The sequence below is a fragment of the Lacerta agilis genome, chromosome Z, assembly GCF_009819535.1.
Source record: "Lacerta agilis isolate rLacAgi1 chromosome Z, rLacAgi1.pri, whole genome shotgun sequence".
In the NCBI taxonomy this organism is placed as follows: Eukaryota; Metazoa; Chordata; class Lepidosauria; order Squamata; family Lacertidae; genus Lacerta; species Lacerta agilis.
In genome coordinates this window covers 36,300,360-36,321,766 of record NC_046331.1, presented here as the reverse complement: position 1 = coordinate 36,321,766, position 21,407 = coordinate 36,300,360, and positions in this window count along the sequence as shown.

Sequence of the window (21,407 nt, the reverse complement as noted above, 5' to 3'; positions counted from 1 at the left end):
TCAGAACATTTAACCCCTACCTGGCATGAGGCTAGTTCTCCACATACCTCCCTCCTTTTTAGGTTTGTATCAGAGGAGTTACTAGCCAAAGTATCCCTCTGATACAAACAACAGTTTAAAACATTAACATAAACAATACATTTTATAACTCTTACCTATATTACCTATCTATAACATAAACAGTTACATCTTCAGTAAAAGTACATATAGTTGTGAACATTATATACAATAGTTCATGCAGCATTAGGTCTTTATTGCAAGAAAAACCGTAACTGTCCTTTAACCTTTGTCTTTGGGTCTTCATTATAAGGCGTCTGCGATGATGTTTAGGATCCTTTCACGCTCCTTATCGTCCTTAACCGTCGCAAGAAGTATCTTTCTCGGGGCACCAGTCTTTTCTCTGCCAAACGTGATGGGATGTAAGCTGTCTTCCCCGGCCAGATGACACCGTCCCATTCCGATCTCTGCACTCGAGGCGTCTGTAACGATTGTGGATCCCAAGCTGGGTAGAGTCCTTGTTTCTCAGGGTCAAAAGCTCTCTTAGTTCAACCTCTCCTTCCTTCAGGATCTCTGTTAAATGTTTAAGCTCGCAGACTTGTACACACATCTCCAGGTCATCATAAGCTGCATAAGAATTGGTTGTCTGGCTTTTAAATGCACTGGGAACTATTTTCAGAAGTTTGTGGATATCTTCTTTTTTAGTCAGCTTGCTGAAGCTTTCTAGGCAAGCGTGATCATTTAATGAAAGTAGGCTAAAAAGCTCTGATTGCTTATTGCTCATAGCAATCTCCCTTGTTGTCAGTTCATCTTTGGTCTGTATTGATTTATCAGTTCCCACTTCGAGCAATTTTAAGACTACTTTTGTATGCCTTTGACGTGGTAGCCCTGTTGATGCTGTGTAACCACATTCATTTTGGACATTTATTTGTGTTGCATGAGCAGTAGGGTACCCATCTTCCCACCACACAATCTCTAGTGTAGGAAACACTTTCACTTTCATAGAAAGTCGATGGGACCCCATGCCAGCTATAACTTCCAGTACGTCTTTCTTTCTATCTTTCCAACTGATGAATGGTTTATCGTAACTATGACTAGTTGTTCTAACTGATCTCACAGATAGGTCACTGGTCATATTGCAGGTAGACATTCCTTTACCAATATCACAGGCTTTTTCAACAACGTGACTACTGTAGTCTAGATTGGGTTCATGGTTTAGTGACTGGGTTGGGTTTATCATATTCTTATGCATGACCCGCCTCCCTTCACCATGCTGAATTATATTGTTTATATCATTCATTTTTGAAATGATCTTACAAGGACCTTCCCATGTCAGTTGTAACTTGTCACTGTTTACTGATCTGATTAATAAAATATCTTGTCCTGGCTCAAAAGATCTCTCACGTGCTTTCGTTTTATCTTGCCCATGTCCTTGTAATTGGCAAGTATGGCACGTTCGACAAAATAACTTTATTTGCTTGCCCATCCCAGGCCAAAAGAAATTTTGGGACACCCTTTGTTTGGTTCTGGTGATTCCCAAGTGACCTCCAAAGATACTGCCATGTGCATGTTGTATTATCTTGGTTCTGAATTCAGTAGGTACTATCAGTTGCCTGTGGATCTCATTACCCCCTCTATTAGGCTTTAAAAGAATCTCCCTGTATAGCAACCCATTGTTGACTATAAACCGCTCCGGGCTTTCAGGGGTTAATACTGTATTCACGGCTGTGGCTTGAAAATATTTCTGTAAATCTGTATCTAGTTTCTGCTTGGCTGCAAAACTAGCTGCTTGACTATTTGTAACTGGCATTATACTTGTATCTTGTGTCAGTTCAGCAATTGTATCAGGCCTTTCCTCCTGAGGTAACTGTCGCAGTTTTTGTGCCCTAGTTATTACAAATGCACTCTGTACATGGTCAAGGAGATCCCACCCGATTAACATTGGAGCTGGGATTTCTGGTGAAACTGCTACTTGCCATTTTCCAGACCATTGTTTATATGTCAGATTAACTAATGCGACTGGCAAGATTTCTGGCTGTTTTGATATTCCTTTTAAACTGATTGTTTTGCCTTTAATAAAGTCTTCTGGCTTTAACAAATCAGGATGTACAATACTAATCTGAGACCCTGTGTCTTTTAAGCCTTTATATTGTTTACCATTCACCCAAATTTCTTCTCCTGTTTTGTGTAATAGCATGTCATCTTGTTGAATTATATAGCACCTCACAACTTGGGCCACTGGTAACTCATCAGCCTCTGACTGGGCCTCGGTTGTCGTGGCAACCATGTTGGCAGTTGGCTCTGTCTCCACAGTTTGGACACAATATGTCTGCTTCTGAGGGATAGTATTTGCACTCCTAGTTCTGAGTTCAGTTCTACAGTCCACCTGGCGATGGCCTTTTCTCCCACATTGCCAACAGATTAATTCAGGCCTTTTACCCTCACTATATTTATTTACTTTTCCCTCAGTCTCCCCCGTTGTCATAGTCGTGTTATGGGGAACATTTGCATTGGCGGGAAAAATTTTCTTGGCAGTTTCTGTGGTAAACTTTGTGGGCGGTTGCATTCTCTTAAACTTATTTGTTTCCCACTGTTTGTCCTTATATTTTGGGGCATCATAAGCGTGTTCTCGGATTTCATTTATTTCATCTGCCAGATTAGCAGCTTCCCGGATGGTTTTAGGTCGTCTTTCTTTAATTAAATACTTCAGATGGGTATTAATCGTGTCATAAAATTGTTCTAATGCGAACACCTCTTTTATTTTCGCCACAGAATCAGCACCCTCCTGTTCTAGCCACTTGTTTAAATAATTTGTAGTTTTAGCTCCTAGTTGAGCAAATGTTTCCTCACGCACTTTTGTTATTGTTCTAAATTTTTGTCTCAGTTGTTCTGCAGTAATTCCGAATCTGACATAAACCAACTGTTTAAATGCTTCAAAATCTTTAGATTGGTCAGATGGCATTTGAGAATAAATCTCTGTTAATGTTCCACTAATACGCGCTCTCAGTATTTGCATTTTCTCCTCATCTTTTACTTCAAAATCTTCGCAAGCCCTCTCAAAAGAAATGATAAACGCTTCAGGATCGTCTTTATCTCTGAAGTCAGGGAATCTTTTTAAATCCACCCTGCTAGGATTTTGTGTGGAACTATTGTTGTTGTTTCTATTTTCTACAGCTGATAATTCAAGTCTTTTCATTTCTAATAAATATTCTCTTTCTTCCCGTTCTCTTTCTCTCTCAATAGCTAAGGTCATTTCTTTCTCTTTCAGTTCTCTCTCTTTTGCTTCAGCTTGGAACTTTAATTCTCTCTCTTTTGCCTCAGCTTGTAACTTTAATTCTAATTCCTTCAGTTTATATTCTTGTTCTAGTTTCCATTTCTCAAATTCCTCTGAGGCTTTAAAACTAGTCCCCTCAGCAGGATTTTTGTTAACTGTTTCAGTACTGGTTTCCTCAATCTGGGAAACCCCATTTTCTTCTTCAGAGCTTTCTACTTGTGAGTCCCTAAGAGCTGTTTTAGTCTTTCTAGGTGGCATTTTCTATTTATTTGGTGGTATTATTTCTGTACTTAAATCAAGGATGTTTCAGTTAAACTATTTCTCCAGGCTTAGTTTCCACAGTTTAGGTCCAAAGTCACGCCCAAAGTTACCTCAGTGCACTTTGTCCAGCGTACTTTTCCGACCTCTCACTATAAACCTTTCTGCCTGAAATAGTTTCAAACGCAAAGTATCTTTGTAACTCTCTCACAATCTCACAGTCTTAGGCGCTATCACACCACACCCTAGGGCCAGGTAATTCCTCTCTGAATTCCCCTTCTCCCTTTCCAGGTGTATGCGATCCCCTTCCTGACTAGATTGTAGAGTCTCACTGAAGTTTGCTTAAATCCTCTTTAAGCCTCACACTTCACACACAATGCGTCACCCTTAAATCCTTCTTGTACCTTGGCACTTCTTGCCAACACTTTAGATCTTTGATCTCAATGTGACCACCACTTTATGACAATCTTTCGTCCCGACGCTGCCACCACTTTAATGTCGCGGGCCTTCGCCCTGTACAGCCCACCCCCGGACGTTTTACGGTCTATGAGTGCTGCACCAACGACAAACAGTCCCCCAGCTGCAGCCCTTCAGACTACTAGCTGGATCCTGCTTACTTCATTCACCACAGACGAGGATATTGTGAACTAAAAAGATGTTTATCGCGTACAAAGCTTGTGGTTGCTGATAAAATAAAAGTTGTTCAATAAGCTTATAACAGTTGTCCTATACCGGCCTAATACCTCTAAAATGTTACCGGCCTATTACCTCTAATAATTAACTATATATCAATACCCTTCATGGATCACTGCCTTGTCGTGGCGAAGGGGCTTGAATTACTCAGGGAAGCTATGAGCTATGCCGTGCAGGGCCACCCAAGATGGACAGGTCATAGTGGAGAGTTTGGACCAAACGTGATCCACCTGGAGGAGGAACTGGCAACCCACTCCAGTATCCCTGCCAAGAAAACTCCATGGACAAAGACAACAGGCATATAAAAGTTATGACGCTGGAAGATGAGCCCCTCAGGTCGGAAGGCGTCCAACATGCTACTGGGGAAGAGTGGAGGACAAGTACAAGTAGATCCAGAGCTGATGAAGCGGCTGGGCCAAAGCCGAAAGGACGCTTGGTTGCGGATATGCCTGGAAGCGAAAGGAAAGTCCAATGCTGTAAAGAAAAGTATTGCATAGGAACCTGGAATGTAAGAACCATGAACCTTGGTAAGCTGGATGTGGTCAAAAATGAGATGGCAAGAATAAACATTGACATCCTAGGCATCAGTGAACTAAAATGGACAGGAATGGGCGAATTCAGTTCAGATGACTATCATATCTACTACTGCGGGCAGGAATCCCGTAAAAGAAATGGAGTGGCTCTCATAGTCAACAAAAGAGTGGCGAAAGCTGTACTGGGATGCAATTTCAAAAATGATAGATTGATCTCGATACGAATCCAAGGCAGGCCTTTTAACATCACAGTAATCCAAGTTTATGCACCAACTTCCAGTGCTGAAGAAACTGAAATTGACCAATTCTATGAAGACTTACAACACCTTATAGAAATGACACCAAAGAAGGATGTTCTTCTCATTATAGGGGATTGGAATGCTAAAGTAGGGAGTCAAGAGATAAAAGGAACAACTGGCAAGTTTGGCCTTGGAGTTCAAAATGAAGCAGGGCAAAGGCTAATAGAGTTCTGTCAAGAGAACAAGCTGGTCATCACAAACACTCTTTTCCAACAACACAAGAGACGACTCTACACATGGACATCACCAGATGGGCAACATCGAAATCAGATTGATTATATTCTCTGCAGCCAAAGATGGAGAAGCTCTATACACTCAGCAAAAACAAGACCTGGAGCTGACTGTGGCTCTGATCATCAGCTTCTTATAGCAAAATTCCAGCTTAAACTGAAGAAAGTAGGAAAAACCACTGGGCCAGTAAGATACAATCTAAATCAAATTCCTTATGAATACACAGTTGAAGTGAAAAACAGGTTTAAGGACTTAGATTTGGTGGATAGAGTGCCTGAAGAACTGTGGATGGAGGCTCGTAACATTATACAGGAGGCAGCAACGAAAACCATCCCAATGAAAAAGAAATGCAAGAAAGCAAAGTGGCTGTCCAATGAGGCCTTAAAAATAGCGGGGGAGAGAAGGCAAGCAAAATGCGAGGGAGATAGTGAAAGATACAGGAAATTGAATGCAGATTTCCAAAGAATAGCAAGGAGAGACAAGAGGGCCTTTCTAAACGAACAATGCAAAGAAATAGAGGAAAATAACAGAATGGGAAAAACCAGAGATCTGTTCAAGAAAATTGGAGATATGAAAGGAACATTTCGTACAAAGATTACCACAATTAAGGACAAAAGTGGAAAGGACCTAACAGAAGCAGAAGACATCAAGAAGAGGTGGCAAGAATACACAGAGGAACTATACCAGAAAGATATAGAGGTCTCATACACCCCAGGTAGTGTGGTTGCTGACCTTGAGCCAGACATCCTGGAGAGTGAAGTCAAATGGGCCTTAGAAAGCCTTGCTAACAACAAGGCCAGTGGAAGTGATGATATTCCAGCTGAACTATTTAAAATCCTAAAAGATGATGCTGTTAAGGTGCTACACTCAATATGCCAACAAGTTTGGAAAACTCAGCAGTGGCCAGAGGATTGGAGAAGATCAGTTTACATCCCAATCCCAAAGAAGGGCAGTGCCAAAGAATGCTCTAACTACCGCACAATTGCACTCATTTCACACGCTAGCAAGGTTATGCTTAAAATTCTACAAGGCAGGCTTAAGCAGTACGTGGACCGAGAACTCCCAGAAGTGCAAGCTGGATTTCGAAGGGGCAGAGGAACCAGAGACCAAATTGCAAACATGCGCTGGATTATGGAGAAAGCTAGAGAGTTCCAGAAAAACATCTACTTCTGCTTCATTGACTACACAAAAGCATTTGACTGTGTCGACCACAGCAAACTATGGCAAGTTCTTAAAGAAATGGGAGTGCCTGATCACCTCATCCATCTCCTGAGAAATCTGTATGTGGGACAAGAAGCTACAGTTAGAACTGGATGTGGAATAACTGATTGGTTCAAAATTGGGAAAGGAGTACGACAAGGCTGTATATTGTCCCCCTGCTTATTTAACTTATATGCAGAATTCATCATGCGAAAGGCTGGGCTGGATGAATCCCAAACCGGAATTAAGATTGCCGGAAAAAATATCAACAACCTCAGATATGCTGATGATACAACCTTGATGGCAGAAAGTGAGGAGGAATTGAAGAACCTTTTAATGAGGGTGAAAGAGGAAAGCGCAAAATATGGTCTGAAGCTCAACATCAAAAAAACTAAGATCATGGCCACTGGTCCCATCACCTCCTGGCAAATAGAAGGGGAAGAAATGGAGGCAGTGAGAGATTTCACTTTCTTGGGTTCCATGATCACTGCAGATGGTGACAGCAGTCACGAAATTAGAAGACGCCTGCTTCTTGGGAGAAAAGCAATGACAAACCTAGACAGCATCTTAAAAAGCAAAGACATCACCTTGCCGACAAAGGTCCGTATAGTTAAAGCTATGGTTTTTCCAGTAGTAATGTACGGAAGTGAGAGCTGGACCATCAAGAAGGCTGATCGCCGAAGAATTGATGCTTTTGAATTATGGTGCTGGAGGAGACTCTTGAGAGTCCCATGGACTGCAAGAAGATCAAACCTATCCATTCTCAAGGAAATCGGCCCTGAGTGCTCACTAGAAGGACAGATCCTGAAGTTGAGGCTCCAGTACTTTGGCCACCTCATGAGAAGAGAAGACTCCTTAGAAAAGACCCTGATGTTGGGAAAGATTGAGGGCACAAGGAGAAGGGGACGACAGAGGATGAGATGGTTGGACAGTATTCTCGAAGCTACTAACATGAGTTTGGCCAAACTGCGGGAGGCAGTGAAGGATAGGCGTGCCTGGCGTGCTCTGGTCCATGGGGTCACGAAGAGTCGGACACGACTGAACGACTGAACAACAACAACAATATCAATAACAACACGTTTCACAAACTCTTTATCCTCTCTGCTAACTTCCACCTAAGACTCTAAGCTCCCAGCTCTATCTCTTGACTCACACTTCAACTCCCCGCACTTAACTCTAACTCCTCCTGCCCACACTTCAACTGACTTACTGCCCACTGGGAGGGGTGTTTTATACCCAGGCTAAGCCCGCCCCTGAGGGTTCTAACTGTCAGAACATTTAACCCCTACCTGGCATGAGGCTAGTTCTCCACACAAGGATGTACCAAACTGATCCATCCTAGTCATATTTTTATATAACAACAACAACAACAACAACAACAACAACAACAACAACAACAACAACAATTTATTTATACCCCGCCCAGCCACTCTGGGCAGCTTCCAACAGAATGTTAAAATACAATAATCTATTAAACATTAAAAGCTTCCCTAAACAGGGCTGCTTTCAGATGTCTTCTAAAAGTCTGGTAGTTGTTTTTCTCTTTGACATCTGGTGGGAGAATGTTCCACAGGACGGGTGCCACTACCAAGAAGGCCCTCTGCCTGGTTCCCTGTAATTTCACTTCACTCAGTGAGGGGACTGCCAGAAGGCCCTCGGCACTGGACCTCAGTGTCCGGGCAGAACAATGGGGGTAGAGACACTCCTTCAGGTATACAGTACTGGACTGAGGCCGTTTAGGGCTTTAAAGGTCAGCACCAACACTTTGAATTGTGCTCGGAAACGTACTGGTTTTCAAATATTCTGTCAGAAAGCTATAGCTATCCAGCACTGACTCTACACTTGAGGAGAGTGGGTCTGGCAAAGGGACCTCTGCTGACGCCTCATATATCATTGCACCCCAAAAATAGTTTACCTGGTGGTGGTAGCAGTAGCAGCAACACTTTAATCTGTGTCAAGTGACTGCAAACAGTGAATTGACAAACATCTGGTGGAAGGTCAGGAGAGACTCTGAAGCATGATTTTTTTAAAGTATATAGAGGCCAAGCCAAAGAATCCATTTGCATATGTTCAAAGGGTTGGGCTTATACTAATTGCTGGCACAAGTCGGTTTTAATTAAGGTTCAGCAGCAGCTTTCCTTCTTGGCTGCAGGAGTCCTTTATTAAGAAATGACCACTTTGGGTTTACACAGTGCAATCCTATACTTGCCTACTACCCAGAAGTGAGCTGCTTTGAGTTCAGTGGGTCTTAAATGTGCAAAGGGCTCCAGTCTTCCTAAGTGCCAAGGGTCAGAAAATCAGAATTGGTAGAATCTACATGGGTGGCGCTGTGGTCTAAACCACAGAGCCTAGGGCTTGCCGATCAGAAAGTTAGCAGTTCGAATCCCCACGACAGGGTGAGCTCCCATTGCTTGGTCGCTGCTCCTGCCAACCTAGCAGTTTGAAAGTACATCAAAGTGCAAGTAGATAAATAGGTACCACTCTGGCAGGAAGGTAAACGGCATTTCCATGCACTGCTCTGGCTCACCAGAAGCAGCTTAGTCATGCTGGCCACATGACCCAAAAGCTGTACGCCGGCTCACTAGGCCTATAGAACGAGATGAGCGTGCAACCCCAGAGTTCTCCACAACTGGACCTAACGGTCAGGGGTCCCTTTACCTTTACCTTTTACATGCAGTCTGCATGTGAGGGTGGATTTCAATGCAAGCTTCCAAATCATCAACTGAAAATTGTAATATATCTACAAAATTTATGTTATTCAATGCCATATAGCAGGAATGGGGAAGCCTGTTGCTGTTGCCCTCCAGCTCCTATAAACCCAAACCAACAGGGTTTTTTTTGCAGCTGCTTCTGTCCATGCCTATTTGTGTTTGATTTAATCACTTTAAATCAGCTAACAGCCTTTGACATTTTAAACTTGGGCTTAAATATTTTTGACAAATAAATTGGGGAGTAGTTTCAATGAGAACAAATTTGGAAGCATTTCTGCAAAAAAATAAAATAAAAATAAAATCCAAACAGTCGATGAAGCTGCAACTGCCATGTTCATTATCTCAACCAACCTGTAACGGCCTTTGTAGATTTGCATCTGCTGTCCGGAGCTCTGCCCATTTTAACCTCCATCAGACGGAATATACTATCAAACGAAAACGAAATAAAATGCCCCCTTTTCATTTACTGAACTAGTAAACACAGAGTCAGCTCTACTCCAGTTTCTATTAGACTTGGTGAAATGCATTTTGTGTTGTTTATTTTGGCATCTTGAGCCATTTTTTAAAAATAATGATTTTTTTTTTAGTGTTTTATATTTTCAAAGACAGTAAAAACATGAGAAGAGCCTGCTGGATCAGGCCAATGATTCTTCCAGTCGACTAAATCCTTCTACTCACAAAAATACCAGTATCTAGGAAGGTTTCACTCAGCTGAAAACCTATGCATAAATATTATATGAGCTCTACTGACCAAAATAAATATATACAGCTTCTCTTCTAATGGGCATTTTGAAGAGTCAGGGAGAGTTTTGATGACATGGGACATTATCCCAGCACTTGGCTCTCTCTCAGTGCTGACACAAGGTACTGGAGGAGGAGGAGAAAACAGCAAACCTGGATGCAGTTGTACACCGTCCCGTCCCGTCCCCCGTCCCCCGCATGCCAATTCTCTGAACTTTCCTTTAGGTTACAGCATTGTGGAGAGAGCATTCATCCTATAGTTTCAGGGCATGGCACAGGAATTGTCCACATGGTCTTGGCTGGCACTGATCCTGTGCAATTTTTCCACAGCTTCCAATATTGTTTGTCATGGTGGGCCCATTATCAAGATTCCTCTGGAGTCATTCTTGCACTTGTTCTTAGCAGTGAGTCAACTAAAGCTGCTGTAAGGCAAATATTTCTCATTGCTGTTCCACAAGAAAGCATGAAGAGCCCTGCAGGACAGGACCAAAGGTCAGTGTAACACAGCATCCTCTTTCCCACAGTGGCCAATCAGATGCCAGCCAGAGCAGCTGTGCTCATGTTCTGCTTACAGGCTTCCCATTGGGGCATCTGGATAGCCACTGTGAGAAGAGAATGCTGCACTAGATGGACCTTTGGCCTGATCCAACAAGCCTCCCATTGGGTTCTCATGCCTCTGTGCCTCTTATGCCCCAAAGTATGGAACAAAGTAAGTGAAATCAACCTCCAAGAATGTGTGTAATCAATCTAAACCAGTAGCCATCAGCACATTTCCTGGCAGTGAATTTCATCAATTCTGATGGTTGCAAGAAGAAGAAAAATAGGTGTATAGAAGAAAGAAAAATTCCCTGGATGCAAAGATGCAGGTTTGGGGCAATTACTCTTTGTTGAGAGAGCCCAGCAGAGATTTAAAATGACAAAATATGCAGCAGAGTAAAGCATGGAAATATATGTTGTTAGGCCTTTAAAACATGCCCTTGTGAGTTCCAAAACTTCCCTCTTCCCCCAGTATAGGAAAAGACCACACGTTTGGTAAGTTAAAACATGGTTTACATACAAACTGTTAGAAGTTCAGATTTGTATGCTTTTCCATACATCATAAAAGTTGTACAGACAGTTGTACTTGGCTTAGTTACAGTGGTGAAAGTTCCTAAATTATCGGTATAGGAACTCAAGAGTGTCTTGTGAGAGCCATGCGATCAGAGCTGCAGCAACCAGCTTACGCCTCCTCACACTTTGAGCTTCTCTGGTAGACTGAAAGGGAACAAAGGCTTGATTATCTAGTCCCTCCAAATGTGAGCTAAGCCTAGCAGGACAGCTTACTCTATGGTCTTAACCATTTCATGCATTAATTAGACTTATGCATGTTGGTTATATGAGGCTGGTTATTCCCACAAATTATTCATCCATTGCATGAAGAAGTCCTTTGCCACCCCTGTCTGCAATCTGCTGCCAGCCCATTTTATTGGGTGACTCAAAGTTCTACTGTCAGGAAAAACTTTCTGAGAATAAGAGCTGTTCACCAGTGGAACAGACTCATTCAGGAGGTTGTGGTCTCTCCTTCATTGGAGGTTTTTAAGCAGAATTGGATGGCCAACAGTTATGAATGCTTTAGCTGAGATTCCTGCATTGCAGCGAGTTAGACTAGATGACCCTTGGGGTCCTTTCCAACTCTATGATTCTATGAGAGGGGAAGAGTGAAAGAGATCTAACCATGTCATATAATTTTATAAACCTATGTCATGTCCCTTGCTAGTTCTCTTCCCACCCCCAGCTCACAAATGCCCTATGATCATTCTAGTTGCCCCGCTGGGATTATGCAGAGCCATGGAGTTCAATGAACCTGTTAAAGATGTGATGAAATGTGGCCACACATTGTAATTCATGATTAAAAGCTTCATAACATGGATGAGTTAGAAGGTGAAAAACATAGGAAGCTGCATTAAACCAAGTCAGACAATTGGTCCACGTAGCTCAGTATTGTCTATGCAGACTGGAAGCAGCTCTCTATGATTTCAGACTGGGAACATTCCTGGAGATCCACAGATTGAACCTGGAATGTGTTGCATCTAAAGAAAAATATAATTAGTGATTCTTTCTGGTGTATTACCTCAACTCATCGCAAAACCTGTGAACCGGGCCTTACTTAGGGGAATAGCTGCCCCACATGCTTGGCCAGGGTTGATGGAAGTTGGTTCAACAACATATGAAGGGTTACAGGTTCCCATTCCACAGCGTTTGTATGCCTTGGGTTTCTGAGATTCAGAAGATTTAGAAGCAGTGCCTTTTTAGTGGTGACCTCTTCGCTGTGGAACTCAATGCTCAGGAAAACTCCCTAAGTTCTTTCTCTCTCTTCCATACTCATGGCTTTTAGGAGACCAACCAGAACATTCATTTTGTGAACTCTCATGAAGGAGGAATGGTGTGAACCAGGAGTCTAGCTACTAGTCCAGGCAACTTGCATTTTTATTGAAATGTAGGAATCTAAATACTTCTAGCTGGGTTAAGAATTATTAGAGTTATACAGGAACTGAAAAGACTTCAACACTAGATCATTCTTGATTTTGTTGTTGCTTTTGTTTTGTTTCTTATCTCTCTTTGACTGCAATCTATTCAATATGGGACTACTTTAGCTGGTGATACAGATTCATCACTACAATACTGTCTATTGAGCTTGTGAGCTTAGAGGCAAGTTAAAAGCAAGTGACATAAAGACACAATGTGAAACATTTGCCAGGTCTCAGAGTGGTTGATTAGACTGTTGTAATGCCCCTGTAATTTTCCCACAGCCATGTTGCAACGGGGAAATAGTCCCAACGGGAGATATTATGGTTTCTAATTTTGTTCATCTCTCACTCTGTCCATTTATAGAGAGCAGAATCCTTAACAATGCAGCTCCTACACAAGAGTAGCCAATGGGGAGCAGCAGTGCTATGGGCCTGCCCTCCTAGAACTAGCATCACTGAACTTACCAGTACAGTATGGTGGAAAGGTTGGGGTGGTGCAGGTGCACTGGCAGGAACACAATACAGACTTCACTGCCATTCCTGCACTGCCCTGATCCTACCACTGCACTGTCCTAGCACATGGCAACACTGTTGTTATTTGGATGCAAGGTCTGCAGTTCTACCCCTCCCCTCTCCACTCCTGGTTCTGCACCATTAACAATCTAGAACCTCCAGTCAATGCACACTTAGTCCTGGTGAGGTTGTACGATAGGTGTCCATAAGAACATATGAAGAACCCTGACTTACTAGTTCAGCATTCTGTTCCATACAGTTGCCGGCCAGATGCCTTTAGGAAGCCCAGTAGGAGGAACTGGAGAAATAGCCTTTTCCACTTGTGATTCCCAGTGGTTGGTATTCAGAAGCACCTGGAATATATTCAGTCCTGGAAGTAGCATATTCATTCATAAAACCAGAAGAGCATTTCATAACATGGGGCATGCTTTCAAAAGTATTGTTTAATGCAGAAGTAGCCAATGGGATGTTCTTCGGGGGTTTTGGACTACAGTCCCCATCACCCTCAGCCGGCATGGCCGATGGTCAGGGAAGATGGGAGTTGCAGTCAACAACATCTAGAGGGCACTACATTGGCTACTCCTGGTTAAAAGAAGGGTATGCTAACAAAGTTCCTTTGTCTTGCCTTATGTGAAGGCCAGTGTAGCTAAATCACAGCTGAACTGAAGGGTGCCCATAAACATAACAGAGCTTGCAAAAGGAGAACAGAGATGGAGTGAGTCATTTTTTTCCTTGGGTGAACTCTAAAAAAACTCAACAAACTAGTGGCAGGTTTTATTTTATTTTCCCCCAAAAGGGACAGAATACAGAAAAAACAAAACAAAAAACAAAAAATAGCTACAGTGTTTGTGAAAGATGGAAGTCCCCCCCCCGCCCCCACCAATAACATCCAGCAATGGAGACTTGAGTATCTTTCTCTTCCATCACTTTTCCACCAAATGTGGAGAATCTGGATTACCAGTCTTTCTTCAAATGTATCTTAGTTCTTTGTCCCTAAAAAAAACCCACAACCCTCCACTGCCACCATAGCATTTATAATAAAACCTCTTACCCATGGGTATGCAAACTAAGGCCCGGGGGCTGGATCCAACCCAATCGCCTTCTCAATCTGGCCCACGGACGGTCCGGGAATCAGTGTATTTTTACATGAGTAGAATGTGTCCTTTTATTTAAAATGCATATTTGGGTTATTTGTGGGGCATAGGAATTCGTTCATTTTTTCCCCTTCACAATATAGTCCAGCCCCCCACAAGGTCTGAGGTACAGTGCACCAGCCCCCCGCTGAAAAAGTTTGCTGACCCCTGCTTGTATATCAGAAACATTACAGCAGCAGAATATTTTAAAATAGCTTCACAGTGTGAAACAGGAAATGACCTATCCAGACGATATGATGATCTTCTTGTATCTTTTACTCTCTGTGTGTCTTTCCCCTACTTTCTTTTCCACTTCATTCCATTTCCTCCTCACACAGGTTTGTTGTTGTGTCATCAACATTCCATGCCACTGAGTTTTTCTAAACCCAGTTTGTTCTGATCGCCAAAGAATTGATGCTTTTGAATTATGGTGCTGGAGGAGACTCTTGAGAGTCCCATGGACTGCAAGAAGATCAAACTTATCCATCCTTAAAGAAATCAGCCCAGAGTGCTCACTAGAAGGACAGATCCTGAAGTTGAGGCTCCAGTACTTTGGCCACCTGATGAGAAGAGAAGACTCCCTAGAAAAGACCCTGATGTTGGGAAAGATGGAGGGCACAAGGAGAAGGGGATGACAGAGGATGAGATGGTTGGACAGTGTTCTCGAAGCTACTAACATGAGTTTGGCCAAACTGCGAGAGGCAGTGAAGGATAGGCATGCCTGGCGTGCTCTGGTCCATGGGGTCACGAAGAGTCAGACACGACTGAACGACTGAACAACAACAACAACAAACCCCAAGGATCCTCCTGAGTCTGCTGAATCCTTCCTCTTAAGTATAGATGCTGTTTGGGCTACATAATGGCAGACACTTTCCCCCAGAAACAGAATATAAGCAGACATTGCTACTTGATTAATGACTGAGGAGCATAGCTATGCTGGCTGGACTTTTGGGTGCTCAAGCCAGTTCCTGCCCAAATAAGTAACTGGCTAAACAATCCAATAGTCCAACTAACACACACACACACAGAGACACACACACACACCACTAAGACTGGTTACAGGAGGACTATAGGGTTGTGTTATAAACTGCAAAACATAACCAAAGTATGCCAGAGTGTTTTCACTGATTTTATTGGGACCCTTAGAACAGGTGTGGGGTATCTGGCTCTCTAGATGTTGCTGAAATTCAACTTCCATCATCTCCAGCAAACTAGAGATGGTGAATGTTGTAGTTTGGCAACATCTGGAAGGCCAAAGGCTCTCCATTCCTGCATTAGGAACTTGCTCTTCTTGTAGCCTAACAGCCCTTTCCATGTTTACTCAGAAGTAAATCCCATTATGTCTAATGGGGCTTGTTCCCAGATGAGGGTGCATAGGATTGCATTGTTAGTCTACCTGAAACTATTCCAGTAAAATGAAAAACACCTATCAGTGGAACAACTGCTAATGGAAATCTAACCTAGCCAGAACGTAATTAATTTCCTCTGAATCTCAACTACTCAAAATATAAGCATTTAATTGGCCTGGTTTGTACTTTAATAGAATGTGTTCACTTTATGTCTTTTAACAAGCTATGCCAAGTTATATAAAAATTGGGCATCCAATTGAAACCTCTTTCATTTACAGATACCTCCCAAATGAAAAGTTAATACAGCAGTTGTAAAGAGAAATTACTATAAAATTATTTGAAAGCATGGAGAATTACTTATACCTAAAGGGCACAAACTCACAAAGAGGAACAAAGTATACATTACTTAAAATAATAATAATGCTGTGACCTGGCCTCAACATTGCTCTTGAATGGAGAATTCTCTGGCAGAGATCTCATATTAGAATAACTTGCCAAGCACATGGATGGAGAATCCACCATGATGATCTACCATCATACATAGCCACACTTGGCTGGGGATGTGGTCCAACAACATCTGAAGAACCACAGGTTCCCCATTCTTGCTTTAAGGACCCTTTGTCCATCTACCCTCTGAAAGTCTCTGTGTCCTTCACCATATAGGACAAGAATGAGGAAAGTGTGGCCTTACAGATGATGTTGGACTACAACTCCCATCATCTATGACCACCAACCAGGCTAGCTGGAGACAATGGGTGCTGAGGTTCAATACCTTGAAGGCTAAAATCTCCATCCCTGACCAAGCAGGTCTTTCACCGATCCTGAATTTGCCCAAAATAAATGTGACACTCTAAAAAAGTGTGGAAAATATAGGAGAAGAAGAAGAAGAAAAAGAAGAAGAAGAAGAAGAAGAAGAAGAAGAAGAAGAAGAAGAAGAAGAAGAAGAAGAAGAACCACCCACTGGAGCTGCCTGTGGGAATATCTAGTCCAACACTCTATTCCCTTTATAGTCAACCAGGTGTCTATGGGAAGCCCACAGGCAGGACATGAGCACAGTAGCTCATGTTCTAATGCAACTGGTATTCAGAGACACAGGGCCTCTGATACTAGAGGTAATATGTAGCAATTATGACTAGTAGATAGCCTAATTTTGGAAGGTTCTTTATCGGCATAAGGACTCTCAAAGCATGGGGCCCAGATTGTTGCACTGATTCTCCCACTTTAAAAGGGCTGCCAGTGTGGTTGGGTGAGGCTAGTGATGGGTTCAACCAGGGCCTTACCTGGCCCACTGTTGGAGTTAGCCCTGCTTACCTTTCTACAGCAGGCTGAAAAAGTGTCTCTGCTCTGGAGAAAGAGTCCAGAAAAACCCTGATAATACATTACTGGATAAATTGAACAAAACAGAACAAAATATAAAGAGAAATAAATACATAGATCTGTCTTTCTTAATTTGGGCCTCACAGCAGAAAGACTTACAACTGCACAGGGAGAACTCCCACAGAGCTACACAGCCAATCAGAAGAGCACAGTATTTTGAAGCAAAAAACAAGTTTGGGACAGGTGCTATATAACCCATAGTTTATATTTTGAACATCTTTAGAAGGAATGACCTAAGAGACATTTCCACCATTCTGCTCTCAATAGTGATTATGATCATCATCATATTTCACTAGTAAACCAAAGAAGCCACAGTGAGCCTGTCAGTGATGCAATTTTCAGTGGTATGAGCGGTGAGCACTGGGGACGACAGCAGTGGGGAAAATTAGAGAAGATCTGCTAAGCTGGTTCAAGCATTTTAGAGATTCCAGCTGTGCACATTGTACTGGCTCCATGAAAGATTCAGCAGTGCTGCAAGAGAAAAATGCCTGGAGAAAAAGTATCTATAATGAAGTGGTTTAAATCTGAGTTTATGGAGATTTGACGCATGAAGGATTTCCCAAGTTATTAAGCAGCAAGATTAATAGCTTCTTAAGTTTCAGCAGTGGCAGACAAACAGAAAAGTCACACTCTTCTTTTCTTTCTCTTTCTTTCTGCAAACAACAAACTTTATCTCTCTAGCTGCAAACAAAGTCAGTTGGTAGAACATGGGCCTCCTTGATGGTCTTACCAAACGTTAGCAACTTGTAACCCATCAACATCAACCGGATGGTGGAGACAAGCTCAGCAGCTTTTTCACTGGTAGCATTTCACTGGTGTGGAATGCTCTCTCTGCTGAAATACAAGAGGCCTCTTTGGTATTGGCATACCATCGACTCTTGAAGACAAGTATTCCCCTGATGCTGAACTTCCTGATTTAATTGTTTTAATTGCTCTTTTAAACTTTTTTTTAATTGTTACACTTTTTAATAGGCTTGTTTTTTATTGTATATTTTAATTATGGAGGTTTCTCATGTTTTCATGAAATTGTTCTATTGAGTATTTTAATTGTTTTGTACTTGTAAACCACTTTGAAGTCATTTTGGCATGTAAGCAGCATTTAAAACATTAAATGAAAATGATAATAATTTGTAGACCTTGTGTAGTGCAGTGCCTGGAAGTATGAGCTACACATTAGGAAGCCCCCAGTTTGGCTCTCATCTCTACCATGAACTCACTAGGTGGCCTTAGTTCTCCCAACAGCTCATCTGCAATATTGGCGTAATAATACTGACTTGCCTTCTGCGGTGTTGTAAGTTTTGCAAATACATAATGCATCAGAAGTATTGCTAATTATCAGTACACACACACGCACATGCACACACACACACACACACACACACACACACAAACATATACATACATACATACATACATACATACCACTATTCCAAGGTAAACAATGCTCAAAACGACTTACAACAATGTAGAATACATAATGGAATATTTCAATTCTCTAATTACAATATACTTGTTTCTGCAGTGTTTTAATAGTCATACAAACATAGCTCATAGGACCACATAGCTCATTCTAATGCATTCAATTACTATACCAAGGTTAAACAAACACTAAAGATCCATACTAAGGCCCAACAATAGGAGATGGGAGGAATCCAAATTTACATTAAAATGTCTAATACCCAGCAGTACTCTTAAACAAGAACACTGACCTCCCAGGCCAGATAGAATGGACCAGATAGAGAGCAGGGAAGCAGGTCTTATAGCAAGGATGGAAATCCTGTGGCACTCCTGATATTGAGCTCACTGACAAGCATGTCCATAAGTCCAACAACACCTGGAGGGCCACAGGTTCACCATCCTTAGTTTATCCAGTATCATGAACCCCATGGAGATGTCCTGGAGAGAGTGGTTCGAGGAGGAGGAGGAGGAGGAGGAGGAGGAGGAGGAGGAGGAGGAGGAGGAGAAGTGGAAGGAGATTGGGAAAGGCCATAGTGGGTTGGGGAATGGTGATTCAAGACCCAAAGACATGGAATACCCCAAAGAGGATCCCAGGAGTCCTGCAAGTAAGGGGGGCCTGAAAAGGTTGTCATCAGATCTCAGCCAGCTGAGCCATCTCAAGTGTCTTCACCTGTCTGTGAGAAGCCCACTCTTTCAGGGGAGATGCCTGGGGATAACTCTGACAGTGAGCTGGTGTGTCAGTCTACTCAAAAGAGTATCGGTTTGCTTGCCCATTTCTAAGACTAGGAGTACTTACTACATGAGTTAAGAGAGTGCAGCAGACATGTAACTAGTTGGATCAATGTTTTACCAATAACTAGCCATGTATTTTAGAGCTGACTGTGCCCTTTGAACCTGGAACTTGTAGATTCATTTTGGGACTTTGTAGCGATTTATTGAATAAAACCTTTACACATTCTAGTCATGGGGACTGTGCAAGTTCCACAGTCCTTCATGTTCAGCCCCTTCCTCTGGCCGGTCAAAGTCCTTCCCCTCCCTGATGATCCTTTGTGCTCTTTCTCCCTCTTTGTCATCTAGAGTCACAAGGGCACCTATTCTCCATCTGTGGGTGCCAGCCTTACAGCCCCCTGGCTCTCCTCATCCCCTTCCCTTCTCCTCATGATCTGTCTAGGCCTGCCAAACCATCCCAAACTTGAATGGAGTTGAAGGGCCCAGGACAACCTCATTGTATTTCGGATTGCAGTATCCATTTGAAGAGGTTCCACAAATGCAATCACTGGCTCACATTTCAAGTTTCCTCCTACAATGCCAAGAGTATAGGAGCTCAACCTATGGACTGTAATGATGTGCATGAAATGAAAGAATCACATTTCAAATGCCACACACCACCACCACAACTGTAGCTGCCATCAAGGTCTCTCAAAGATGCACCACTCCTTCACCTTACATGGCTTGCCAAAAGAAAGGGAAGGATAGAAGACATAAGGGGGGGGGGGAATCACATAGAGCAAAAAGCCCAACATTGCTATGAAAACAAGTATAGGACTAAAATAATAAATGGATTCCAGTTCAATATTTCTTTAAGGAAAGAAAGAATCAAGGCACATTCCAGCAAAAGGTTAGGTTTCCTTAAGCCTAATTGCTTTCAGTGGGATTTAAGTGTATGTAAGGGTTGTGGCCATTCACCATGACTGTCACATTCCCAATTTGCCAATAAAATCAAGCTCAAACAAACATGCCATGCATCACTTCATGGAAGATGAAAATGATTGTTTGCCTTCCTCCTGGGAAAAGGTATCTCATAACACAAGAATTCCAAACCATCCAACAAAATTAATTGGCAATATGTCTGGGACAGTGATAAGGAGTCTCATTACAGGAGACACATTTATGGAATTAACTGTAAAATGTGCGGATGAGCACTGGCTTTCAAGTAGGATTTGCTAAAGCTATTGTGGAGGATAGGTATGTCGGTATCATGACCCCATAGTCCACCAGCATTCACAATACAGAATTGGAGGCTAGAAAGTTCCCAGTTGAGGAGCTGGACCAGGTTTGGGTTCAGGGACTGCTGCTGGAGACCAAGAGCCCTCTGGAAGACAGGAGTTTATAGAATAACCCCCCATAGTACCAGAATCTGTACAGCCAGAACCAAGACCATCACAGCCACCTTTCCCTCCCAGAGTACCACACCAATTCAGAGGCACAGGGAGTATACAGAGCTCTGGAACAGGGAAGGAGTGCCCATCTTCAGGCCATCGCATGGGCTCTTTCAAAATCTAATTTACTGAGAAGTGGTGAAACTTTAGAAAGGTAGTCTGGGGGCAAAGGCTTTAAAAAAGAGGCAAGGAAATTTTGGCCCTTCATATGTTACTGGACTTCAGCTCTCAACAATCTCAGTCAGTGGGGCCAATTGTCTGAGATAATGGGAGTTCAGCAACATCGTTGTGGAGGTGGGCTCTAAGGTTCTCCTGGAAAAATCTGAATTTTCCTTTTAACTTATTTGGAGAAAGTTGCTCATTCAGAGCTCTCCATGGTCCTGAAACTCTTAACCTGTCTAGCATCACCCCACCAGGTCTGGAACAATACCTGGCCAGGACAATAGCAATAAATTGCTATTAGGTTTCATAGCTTAATAGAACCTCCACCTTCAGCACATCATTGAATACCAGTTGCTTGGGTGACGAACAGCTAGTAGTTAACTAAGTTTCATAATCTCTACCTTCTTCGTTGTACAGTAGAAAATGCAACATATTGATTTTTAGCAATGTAAACATTGAGCAAGACATTGCATTATTTGATTATTGTATTATTTGGTTTTTAAATAAATAAATGATATATAGATAATAAATAGATGGCTAGACAGACAGACAGACAGACAGACATGTCTTCATGTCCTGTCCATGGACTTCCCACAATAATGTGACTGGCAGCTATAGATAACAGGATGCTGCACTATATTAGGGATGTGGAACCTTTGGCCTTCAAGATATTGTTGGACTACAGTTCCAGTTGATCCCAATCAACATGGCCAATGTTCAAGGATGATGGGTGTTGTAGTTCAACAACACCTGGAGCTCTATATGCATCTCTGGTCTGACCCACTAGGGCTTTTGTTTTATGAAGCATAAAA